Source organism: Anoplopoma fimbria, unplaced genomic scaffold (genome assembly GCF_027596085.1).
Source record: "Anoplopoma fimbria isolate UVic2021 breed Golden Eagle Sablefish unplaced genomic scaffold, Afim_UVic_2022 Un_contig_13545_pilon_pilon, whole genome shotgun sequence".
Lineage (NCBI taxonomy): Eukaryota > Metazoa > Chordata > Actinopteri > Perciformes > Anoplopomatidae > Anoplopoma > Anoplopoma fimbria.
In genome coordinates, this window is record NW_026554382.1 from 1,008 (window position 1) to 13,157 (window position 12,150).

The window sequence follows — 12,150 nt, forward strand, 5'->3', positions numbered from 1 at the left end:
CTTCTGGAACTCCTCCCCAGTGAATATGCTTGCATTGTCACTCACCAGTTGTTGAGGCAAACCTGTGCGTGAGAAGAGTGTTCGCAGCATGTCCACAGTTTGAGCAGATGTGGCCTGTTTCACTGTGAATACTTCGGGCCACTTTGAGTGGGCATCCACCACAATGAGGAACATCCGATCCATAAAGGGTCCTGCATAGTCAATGTGAATACGTTGCCATGGAGTAGTGGGCCACTCCCATGAGTGGAGGGGTGCTGTCTGGGGCTGGCGCTGTATCTGCTGGCACCCACTGCAGGTCTTAGCGAGGTTTTCAATTTGGCTGTCTATGCCAGGCCACCAGACGTAGCTTCTAGCAAGGCTTTTCATCTTTACTACACCGAGATGCCCTTCGTGCAGTGACTCCAGCACTCTTGAACGCAGCTTGGGTGGTACAATGACACGTGAGCCCCACATGACACAGCCTTGACACACTGATAGCTGGTCACGACGGGTGGAGTACTCAGGTAGCAGGGGGTAACCATGAGTTGGCCATCCATTCAACACCAACTCATATACCTTGGATACTGAGGGATCTCTGTTGGTTTCCTTTTGTATCTGAGCTCTTGTGACCGGAAGTGACTCCAGTTGGGTCAAGTGGAACGCGTCAGCTGGATCAGTCATGTTCCCCACCGGGTGTGGCTCGTGTGGGAGGCGTGAGAGTCCATCCGCGTTTCCGTGCTGTCTTGTCCCTTTAAATTCAATGGTGTAGGTGTGAGCACCTAGAAACAGAGCCCATCGTTGCAAGCGTGCCGCTGCCATTGCTGGAACACACTTTCGAGGGTTAAATATCGACACAAGGGGTTGATGGTCCGTGATCAATGTGAAATGCTTTCCGTATAGATATTGGTTAAACTTCTTCACCCCCATACTAAACTCAAGCCTTCTCTGTCAATTTGGGCATAGTTGCATTCTGCAGCGTTTAGAGATCTTGACGCAAAAGCGATGGGCCGCTCCGTCCCATCAGGCATTCTGTGTGAGAGCACAGCGCCGATACCATACGGGGAAGCATCGCAGGCAAGGCGCAGAGGGAGACTGGGGTCAAAGTGTGTCAAGACCTCCTCCGATGTGATGAGCTGTTTAGCAGTCTTAAACGCTCGTTCACAGTCTTTGGACCACTTCCATTTCTTGCCCAATTGTAGCAAACCGTGTAGAGGGTGCAACACCGTGGAGAGGTTTGGCAGAAATTTGTGGTAGTAATTGATGAGGCCCAAGAATGAGCGCATCTGGCTCACATTCTCCGGCTTTGGTGCTCTCAGAACAGCATCGATTTTGTCCTGAGATTTGTGGAGTCCATGTCTGTCAATGATGTGACCACAATACTCAATTGAGTCTTTGAAGAACTCACATTTGTCCTTGTTGGCCCTCAATCCATACTCCTCCAATCTCGACAGAACTCTTTGTAGGTTTGTCAAGTGTGTCTCATCATCAACTCCAGTGACAATGATGTCATCCAGATAGCATTGGGTTCCCGATATCCCTTGGAGTACTTGGTCCATGGCGCGTTGCCATATCGCTGGGGCACTAGATATACCAAAGACCAATCTGTTGTATTGGTAAAGGCCTTTTGTGGTATTTATCGTCAGATACTTTCGTGAAGACTCCTCCATTTCCATCTGTAAGTATGCCTGAGCAAGGTCTATCTTTGAGAAACGCTCTCCACCTGCCAGGGACGCAAATATATCATCAATGCGTGGGAGGGGATACTGGTCTGCATGCAGGACAGGATTCACTGTGACCTTGAAGTCCCCGCAGATTCGTACAGCACCAGTCTTTTTGACCACGGGCACAATTGGTGTTGCCCATTCACACCAGTCGACTTTGGAAAGAATACCTTGATCCTCCAAGTGTTGTAGTTCCGCCTCCACCTTTGGGCGAATGGCGTAGGGCACAGGACGAGCCTTGTGGAATTTTGGTGTTGCATTTTCTTCGAGAACAACCTGTGCTTTCAGGTGCTTCAGGGTGCCTATTCCATCTTGGAAAACCTGTGCAGACTGTGTCAGTATCCGTTTTAGTCTTTCATCCGTAGTGTTTCTGTTTTGCTTTGAGGTGATCTGTATTGCCTTTATTGACTGCCAGTTGAGATGAATGCTTCTCATCCATTCACGTCCAAATAAAGGTACACCCTCACTCTGCAGCACATACAACTCCAACTTTTGCTTGTCCTTCCCATGTTTCACTTTAACTTTCAATTTTCCCATAGGAGAGATTTTCTCCCCTGTGTATGTTTTCAGCATTACTGAGGTTGGTTTCAGTTTCACCTTTGGAAATGTACTCACATAATCTTTGTGGGAGATGATTGAGAGGGCAGATCCTGTATCCAACTCCATCTTTAATTTCACTCCCTCTACCTCAGGTGTCACCCATATGATGTTACGATCTGTCTCTTTAAGAGAATGAATTTTCAGACATGACAAATCGGCATTTGAATCGCTTGAATCAGTTTCACTGACCTGATGTACATTTCTGTCCCTCTTTCCTATTTTCCTTTGGTATGATTTGTTATCACTTTGCTTCGACCTGCACATTTTCTGTATGTGTCCAGGTTTGTTGCACTGTCTACAGTCTTTATCTTTGAACCAGCACTCAGTTGGGTCATGTGAATTTTCCCACACCGAAAACATGACTGTGTTCTGTCCTTTGGTTTAGTGTGAAATTTATTCACAGAGCATTCTCCCATATTTTTCGTTTGCAATTGAATTGCGTCTTTTGCAACAGTTTCCATTGAAACGGCGATGTCATATGCCATATCCAGTGTTAGATCTCTCTTCGTCAAAAGTCTTTTCTGTGTATTCTCATTGTCCAATCCGCATACGAGCCTGTCTCTGAGTGCATCCAAAAGTCCCGCCCCGAAGTCACAATGTTCAGCCAATCTCCGCAGCTCCGCCATATATTCAGCTATAGACTCCGTCTTCAACTGATCTCTCTTATGGAATCGGAAACGTTCGGCTATGACTAGTGGCTTCGGATTCAAGTGGCATTTTAGCAAATCCACATTCTGTTGGAACGTTTTCTCAGACGGCTTATCCGGTATTGTGAGGTTGCGTAGCAAATTGTATGTCTTAGCTCCCATCAGACTCAAAAGCACCGCAACCTTCTTCTCCTCCTCCACGTCATTTGCCACACAGTATTGTTCAAGTCTTTCCACATAAGCAGACCAATCTTCTACAGTACTGTCAAAACAATCCATCCGTCCAATATTCATTTTCACTTGTTTCGTTTCTCTTCACTCACTGTGAAACTTTTATCCGGTCACTTCTTCCGTAGGATACTCCGTAGCGTTTCCATTAACGCCGCCGTCATGCGGGTGGGTAAACAACGTGATCCTGACGGCCATCAAAGACACATTCAATCTGTCTTATGGAGCATTGCACCGCATGGGATACAACACGATTCTCGTCGCCAATTGTTGTGTATTACTTCATAATTATAACGTAATAAGGATGTCTAGACCAGGAGTTGTAGTCAACGTAATCTTTACTGGATCTACATAACAGGGACCAAAACCACTTCATCGTGTGCATGTCCAGTCAAAGTTAATTTCTGGGTTCTTTGATATTGCTGCGCGCTACTCATTTCCTATACAAGGGGTTGAATTCATTATGGGAAATAATTTAGTTGGGGATAAGGTACTGCCTAGTTCTGAAGTGTTGGATATCCCTGTTACTTGTCCAGATAAGGATGAAGTGTTGAAAAGTCACCCTGATGTGTTTTCTGTGTCCTAACCAGATCCCAGGCACGTAAACATGAAGAGGAAGCCAACCTGGCTGACTCCATGCTTGCAGCTGTTTTTCCAGAAGACAAGCTGCCCCCGTTGATCTTCTGGAGTCTACACTTCCTCAACAGGACCTAACCACTCCCACAGTGATTATGTCACCTTTGCCTGTGACATGGAAAGTGTCCAGGATCCAAACGAGTAGCAACCTGAACCAAGGACTGATGCGCTGGGAAATTGCTGGTTCAAAACTATAATCTTGATCAGACACAAGAAGGGTGTTGACATTATTAATGATACTTTATCGAGATTGTAAATTTCACATGATATGTATCATCTTAGTTTTAAAAGTATGTTACATAACTTTAAAAGTTATGCATTGTTTTATGGGAGGGAGTGTTACGCCCAATGACCATCTCTGGCCTCTTTTTGGAGGAGAGCTGTCTCTCTGTGTTTAAGGTCTGCCCCGCCCCCTTTCAGTGCCTGAAGCACCCACACCTGAGGGTCATCAGGCCGGCAGTGGAGCTGCATATCAACCTCTGGATCCAGTGCTTCTGCCTTCTCTTTTGCTTTTGGCCTGTGAGCTGGTTGTTTGCAGCTGTTATGAGCATTCATACTGTGGAACCTTTGTTTATATGGTTACCCTCTGTTTTGGGCTGGTTAGTTGGTGGGGAGGTTTGTTAGTAACCGGTCTGGGTAATTTTGGGGAAGCTGTGTAGGGGTTCTCTTCCAGTTATGTTGTCATTTTGGTTTTCTCCTGTTTTCTAATCAGCTAGGGAGCTCAGTATTGTGTTTCTGTTTGTTACTGTAGGAACGTTCAATTTCTTATTTTCTAGATAGTGTGGGGGTTTTGTTTATTATTTTGGCCTTAGAGACCCTGATGTCATTGCTTCCATTTAAATTGGGTTATTTCTGTTAATCAATGTGTTATCAATAAATGTTACTTATTGTACTCCTTGAGTGTTCCAGCGGGCATTCATTTAGTTTCAACTTTTGTCAAAGGTTTTTCTCAAATAGTTGTTACTGCCTGTGTACCCCTAAGCATATTAAGTACGCCGTCACATTAGTTTAATGACCAATTTCTTATAACTTAATTTACTAACCAAATATTGACCCAATCCAAATATGACTTCTTCTACTCTTATGTTAATGTTTAAAATGCCTTTTTTAAAGACATGGATGGATAAGTTAAGAGACGGACGTTGGCGTCTACTGGGAGTCCAGTAGATACAAATTCACAAATCTCACCTCACTTATCATATTCGTCCCAATCCAACCTCTCGACTCACTCATTTCTGGCTCTTCATTTCAGCCCCCTACCTGGATTTGTTGGTGCAATATTCTAATGCACTTCACCTGAGTGGAAAGCAACAATTTAGGGAAGAGTGAACACAGCCTTGGTGAGCAAATAGTCCAGGCAAGTTGCTGTAATACCCTAATGGACTGGCCCACAGGATTAAGGTTGGATGACTGCGTTGTTTTGGAAAATCAGTGGATTACTGCAATTAATAAAATGGAAATGAAGAGGAGAGTCAGCAAGGTGGAATAAGCTGTGGACACGAAGAGGTTAGATTTCAGGACAATAAAGCAAAAACGGTAGGGATTTATATGAAAAATAACAAAGCTGCCCACCTTTTAAATCTGGAAATGTAACGCACGATTTCCTCCAAACTTTCAAATATAGTTGATGGAGGCTCAGATCGGAACATTAAAGGGTCACAACATATTGTAAAGGGCATCTACAAACTTCAAAATGCATAAATTACTTAGCATATGAAAAAAAAGGTCTTTCAGCCCTTCCACAGGTCTCCCACTGAATATAAAGTCCATAGGCCACAAAGAAGTTTTCCAGATCAAGCTGAGACCAAGCTCACATTTCCACAGTACAACACTCCCTGCTGTTAAGATATGTGGGGGGCTACGGCTCTTCCAGATCCGCTTAATGTTAATCCCCACCTCGATGACAAGGATTGAAAGTGAGCCACTGAAGGAAGGAAGGAACGTTTTCTCATATCTGTTGCTTCCTCACAGTAGGATAGTTTTCCTAATGCACGTTTTAGGTTCAGTGCATCTACACACAGTACATCATGTGGTAAGATGGAAGACAGAAGTTTTGATTGTGAAACTTCAACAAAGAGTGAACGTTAAGCGAGGAATGAATACAGGGTGCTACGCCGGGATGTGTTTAATTCAGTGAAATTCAATTTCACCATAATTAGTTTCAGCCAGCAAACTGTGACCAGATTGGGCAGGTTTTCCATGCATTTGGCCTCCTTCTTTATTTCACTGGCTGGTGTAAATGGTTTTATAAAGTTGATTGTCAGCAGGTGAAAGTGACAAGGAGGCAATATCAAACAACACAGAGTCAATATGTTCGTTTCAGATGAGCCAGTCCAGCGGTCGCCACACAACACATGCCGGTTAGATTTGTGTCTGACTTGATCCCGACTTGCTCTGACGTCATGAACACGTGAGCAACGATAACCTCACGAGAGCGAGGCAACCGCAGTTTTTAGAGCCAGGCACCGCAGTTGCTCTCCACCGACTGCATGACCCACTGCATGATGGGAAACGCCTTGCTCTTTCCCGATGAATGAGCGGATTGGCTCTTAGTTTTGACAACAAATGCCACGTTTTGTAGAAAATTCTTATTTTCTGTGTAATTGTAAGATTTGACGCTAGATTGTTGGCTAGTGGTCGCACGTTGTGCAATGATGTGGCTAATAATGATAATAATAATATATAAGGTTATTTATTTACCATCTGTAAATACAGATATTTATTGAGAAAGCCCAATTCCAACTTGATGTCAACATGTTTTCAGTCAAGAGATTAACGATTGTGAGGCATCAGAAAACCTTTTAAAAAGGATCGCACAATTGTCACTGATGGAAACTTGCGGTGTTGCTTTTCCTCAGTTTGTAGCCTATTTATGTAACTGATGTTTGGACTGTTGGGTCAGTTTTTCAATTTCTAAAATTTATGGTTGTATGATTTAGAAATTACACTACCTTCAAGTATATTTATTTATATAAATGTTTAAATATGACATCCAAGAACTAAAATATGCCCAATCTTATATCCTCAATTATAATAATGACACAGTTCAATAAATCAAAAGATATCCAAACTTAGAACAGTGTGAAAAGTAGGTTTATTGTCTTCGAAAATGTGTGACAACGTGGAAGTGTCCTTTGTGTGACCTCAACATATTGAACATACCTAACATTTGTGAGATTAATTATTAGATATCACAAACCATATCTGATATGCCAAATAAGATTAGTTTTGTTAAATGTTTTAGTTATTTATTGTACAATTACAGTGAAGCATAAGAAAAACATTCTTCAACGACATCATCTGGAAAATCAGCAACACACAACAGTAATCACTGTGATGGGCACAATCTGTTGTAAATTGTAATGGGTTCCCTCACAATAGGTCTGCTCCATTTCAAGCAGGTGTGTGGTGATTTCTTGTCAAGCAATTGGGTATATAAAGGCACCTGCAGAACCTCAGTTTGACCTGCAACAATGGATAAAGCAATAATTACCTTCAGAGATGATAAAGGTGCCATTCATTTAAAAGTAAGCAGCTAAACTGCTGATAGACTAACAACAAAATTGACTTCAAAGCCGAAGGATACAAATTCACAAATATTTTTTTTTGGGGGAAAAAACTAGGAAAAATGCTACTACTTACAAAAGGGCAAAAGAAAGATCTCAACAAAAGGAGAAGGAAACATCACCTGGGAATACTACTTGGTAAGTGCTTCCACTGTGTACACATCTTAAATGTTAATAAGACTCTCTGAAGGGTATCAATCTTCCATTTCCGCTGTATAGTAACACTGGTGAAGAAAGGAAGGAAATGATCTCAGCAGACATAACCACTTTTTACATCCGATTTTGAATGGAATCCTTTGTGTCCTTTTGCAGCTAATGGATGAAATATTTGGGAGTGCACCTCCAGGGAAAGTTTTACCACACCACTTTTTCCCAGTCATACGCCATCTGTCCAACATTGACCTGGCCCTTCAACTATCACGCATTTCACAAAAGCACCTAGGAAAAAAAGAGGCAGCAGCCAACAGTCTATTCATGACACATACAGTGGGTACGGAAAGTATTCAGACCCCTTTACATTTTTCACCCTTTGTTTCATTGCAGCCATTTGCTAAAATCGAAAAAGTTCATTTTTTTTCGCATTAATGTACACTCAGCAACCCATCTTGACAGAAAAAAACAGAAATGTAGAAATTTTTGCAAATTTATTAAAAAAGAAAAACTGAACACCTCACCAGGAGGAATGGTGAGATCGCCAGGCGCGCACGCATCCTGAGGAAGCAAAGCAAGATTCAGTCTACATGGACTGCTAGCTGTAAAGTGTTCATAAAGCTGAATGGTACGACGACTGCAGAAGACGGAAAAGTCATGGTCATTAATGACATTGGTGATCTTGACAGATTCGATGTCTGAGGTAGGCTACTAATCATGACATACTCTGGACACATCACACCGGTACCTATAACACAAATGATTGCCGATTATGATACACTGGAACTGAAAACATTTGAATATACGGAGCACAATCTACAATATCAGAAACTTGGATCAACCCTGAAAGGGGTGTGGATTTTGAAATAGAGGGCTATGAACTGTACTACAGAAACAGAGAGAACAAGACTGGAGGAGGTGTGGCTCTGTATGTGGACAGAAACCTTAATTACAAGGTGGTTAATGAAATGACAACTGCAATCGGAAATGTATTAGAATGTCTAACTGTTGAATTCTGCATGGAAAATAAGAAGAATGTGATTGTTAGCTGTATTTATAGAGCACCGGGTTCCAATATTGATATATGCAAGGAATGGTTGGAAAAAATTTACACAATGTCAAAGTGTAACCCAGGTTAACTGACCTAAACAAATAAAAGGTTAAACACAGTAATAAATGTATAGTGGGTATCTAATATAGCATGTTGTATTAAGCCAACTACAATTTAAAAACTATAAACATGGCTATAAAGTAAAAAACCTTTATTGTTATTATATTGTACCTTTGTGATAATATAATTGGTGTATTGCCCTTTAGCGAGTGCAACCGTAGACAACCAATCAGAACGGTGTAGCGTCACTTGCGAGTGAGTGAGCGCGAAAAAACCGGAACGGACCAGTTTGATGCGAAAAAGACTAGCGACAGACAGACAGAAAAACTTAGTAATAAGAGGAGAATAACAAGAGGTAAAAGAGAATAGAGAAAAGCGAAAACAAAGCAAGGTTTTAAAGAGCATTGAGCCTCATTTTTTCCCTTTGTTTTTGGATTACTTTGGATTACTTTATTTTAACGTTCTATTGGAGAATTCTGTGATACTTTTTTCTATGCCACGGGACTGTTGTTATTCGGTTGAGAACTCCGTTTTTTTATTAGGAGGATTCTGTGTTATTTTTTTTTTTTTCTATGCCACGGGACTTTGTGTTGTTATTCGTTTGAGGACTCGGACGTTATTTTTATGAGGAGGAGATCGTTTGGAAGAACAGAACCGAAGAAAAAACAAGATGGCGAGCTACCCATAGAAGACGTCAATCGCGAGCTGTAGCACTCATGCTGCAGGACCACGCTCCTGTTCTTGGATAACTGAGGAGTGTGGTAAGACAAATTAACTTTCCAAAAGTGTCTGCAACATGCAGTGGAGCTTCAACTGAAGTGAAGGATTTGACAAAAGGACTGATTAGATATTATGTTCAAAATTGAAGTGTATTGATCCCAGATAATGCTAGTTTTCTTTTCTTTCTTTTATTTCTACTTGATGCGCTAAGTTGTATTTTATTGTATTTGCATTTCTTTTGTTTATTGGGTATTTGGTGTTTAAAATAAATAGAAAATAGTACAAAAATCTCAAAATTGCACCACTTAGATACAATTAGGCTATAGTTAAATTGAGTCAACTAAAAAGCGAATAATAATTCAAATAGCAACTTAAAGGTGCAACGTTAGAAATATTTTTATTGACCTAAATAGGTGTAAATCAACCCAAAGTGAACCAAAAGAGGGGAAATACTTTTCTTTTTTTACATATTTGATTTATTCTATTTTTCATGGTTTATATTTCGAATGATGTATGGATTCACCATTTTTTTGCTACATAAATGAACCACAGTTCAAACTTACCTCTCAGTCTTGGTGTGTCGTTATTAACTTAGTCACACACTGCTCCTTAGAACCTAGAATCTAGCCCTAGCACATGTAATGATCAGCGAGGTGCTACAAATGTGGCGAGCTAGCCAGGAGTCTAATTAGTTTAGCATAAAGGAGCCATAGAACTTTTTGAAAACCGTTGTAGACTACTTTAACCAAAGTAGATATCTTAGTCACCCAAGACTGATAAAATTAGTTCAAAACTGTAGTATTGAAAAAACAAAATACATTGGAAAGAGAAAAAATGGAACTTTGTAACAGATATGATCTTAGAGGTCCAAATTGCCTCTATGTAACTGGTATTGATGACTCATACACAGTAAACGAAATCACAGACGTCTTTAAAGTTGATGGAGACATTGCAAAGACTGTTAAAATCCCAGACGAGCCAGAGCAACCTGCAGGAAGAGCTTTAATAGAGTATGTTTCAGATAGAGCAATCTCAAGACTAAACCCTGCCACTGTTGGTAACTTACCAAGCCCTAGAGATCCTAATGTGACATGGCATGTGAGGACCATTCGAGAAATATGTCAGGATGAGCTCGGCAGGGAGTTAGCACAAAGATACTTAAGTGAACTGCAAGCTTTGCATGGCCACAGTAAAGCAGGCTTTTTCAACCTACTTCAGGGTGAGCTTCAATCCTTTCAGTCTGACACAAGTCCTGCCCAGACAAATGAGGCACATTTGCCCCCAGGGCAGCAAAGCCCTAACCCTTTCACTGAACCCCAGACTAACGATAGTCAGTATGGAACCATGGGTTCTACACATAACCCAACGTGTACGACTGACGACCCAGTCCAAGATAACAATCAACATGAAAATTCAGGGAGACGTCCAGCTAGTATCTCACCTGGCGTCCCTCCCTCAATCAGATCCATTAACCCTCCACTCATTGATGAGAGCATGTTTAACCCTCCACACATTCAAAAAGTAGTGGTTGAACACATAATGCGCAGTGAGCCACAGCCACCCAGCTACAGTCAGAGCAGAATACGGACATTCTCCGGCAAGTCTCCTAAACCAAATGGTGAAGTCGATTATGAAGCCTGGCGTACACAAGTTGAGCTTCTCCTTGGTGACGTCTCAGTCTCTGAAAATCAAAAGCTAAGGAGGATATTGGAGAGTCTACTTAGCCCTGCTACTGACATTGTTAAGCCCCTTGGCACTGGTTCACCCCTCCGTTCATATCTTGATCAGCTTGAAGCTGCTTTTGGAGTGGTAGAAGATGGCGAGGAGCTTTTTGCCTCCTTCTTGAGCTCCAATCAGAACACTGGAGAAAAACCCTCCATGTACTTGAACAGGCTTAATGTTTCTCTCACCAAGGCCATTCTGAGAGGGGGAGTCAACGCCAAAGATTCAAACAAATATCTACTTCGACAGTTCTGCAGAGGTTGCTGGGACCAAAGCTTGATTGTAAGTCTTCAGCTTGAGCATCAAAAGAGTAGCCCACCATCCTTTTCTGAGTTGCTCCTTCTGCTCCGGGCAGAGGAAGATCGACGCTCTGCAAAACTCGAAAGAATGAAAAAACACTTAGGAAATGCAAAAGCTGTTTCACACATGCACTCAGTCTTTGACGTGCCAAGCTATGATCCTGATTCAGATGTTGCTATTCCAAAGAAACCAGACAACACACAAAAGTTAGAGAAAGAGGTTGCTGAGCTAAGAATACAAGTAGCATCACTGATACAGGAAGCTAAATGGGAATCAAGAAAAACTGACACCAACAGCAGCCCCATTAGAGACAAAAGCTATGACTGTCTTATTGCAAGCTCAGTAAACCCCCACCCAGTCGCAAAGGCTTCTAGCTATCCAAAGCCATGGTTCTGCTTCAAATGTGGCCAGGACGGTCACATAGCGGTTAACTGTGATAATGAACCAAACCCGGCTCTTGTCCGCAAAAAGAACTCTGAACTCAGAGTCAGGCGTGAGAAATATCAATCAAAACAGGAAGCTCCCCAGCAGGCTTTAAACTTCTAGCAGCTCCTGCTGTGGGACAACTAGGAGCTGATAACAAAGATTTGACGAGTCCCATGATAATGACACATAACTCGCGTAAGAAACCCAGACTCCCAAGATCAGACAGCAAAGCCAACTCTAACTTACCTAATGGTCTTATTGGTCCGCGCTATGCTGCAACAGTCTTAATCGAAGGTGTACAGTGTGAGTCCATCTTAGACACAGGGTCACAGGTCACGACCATC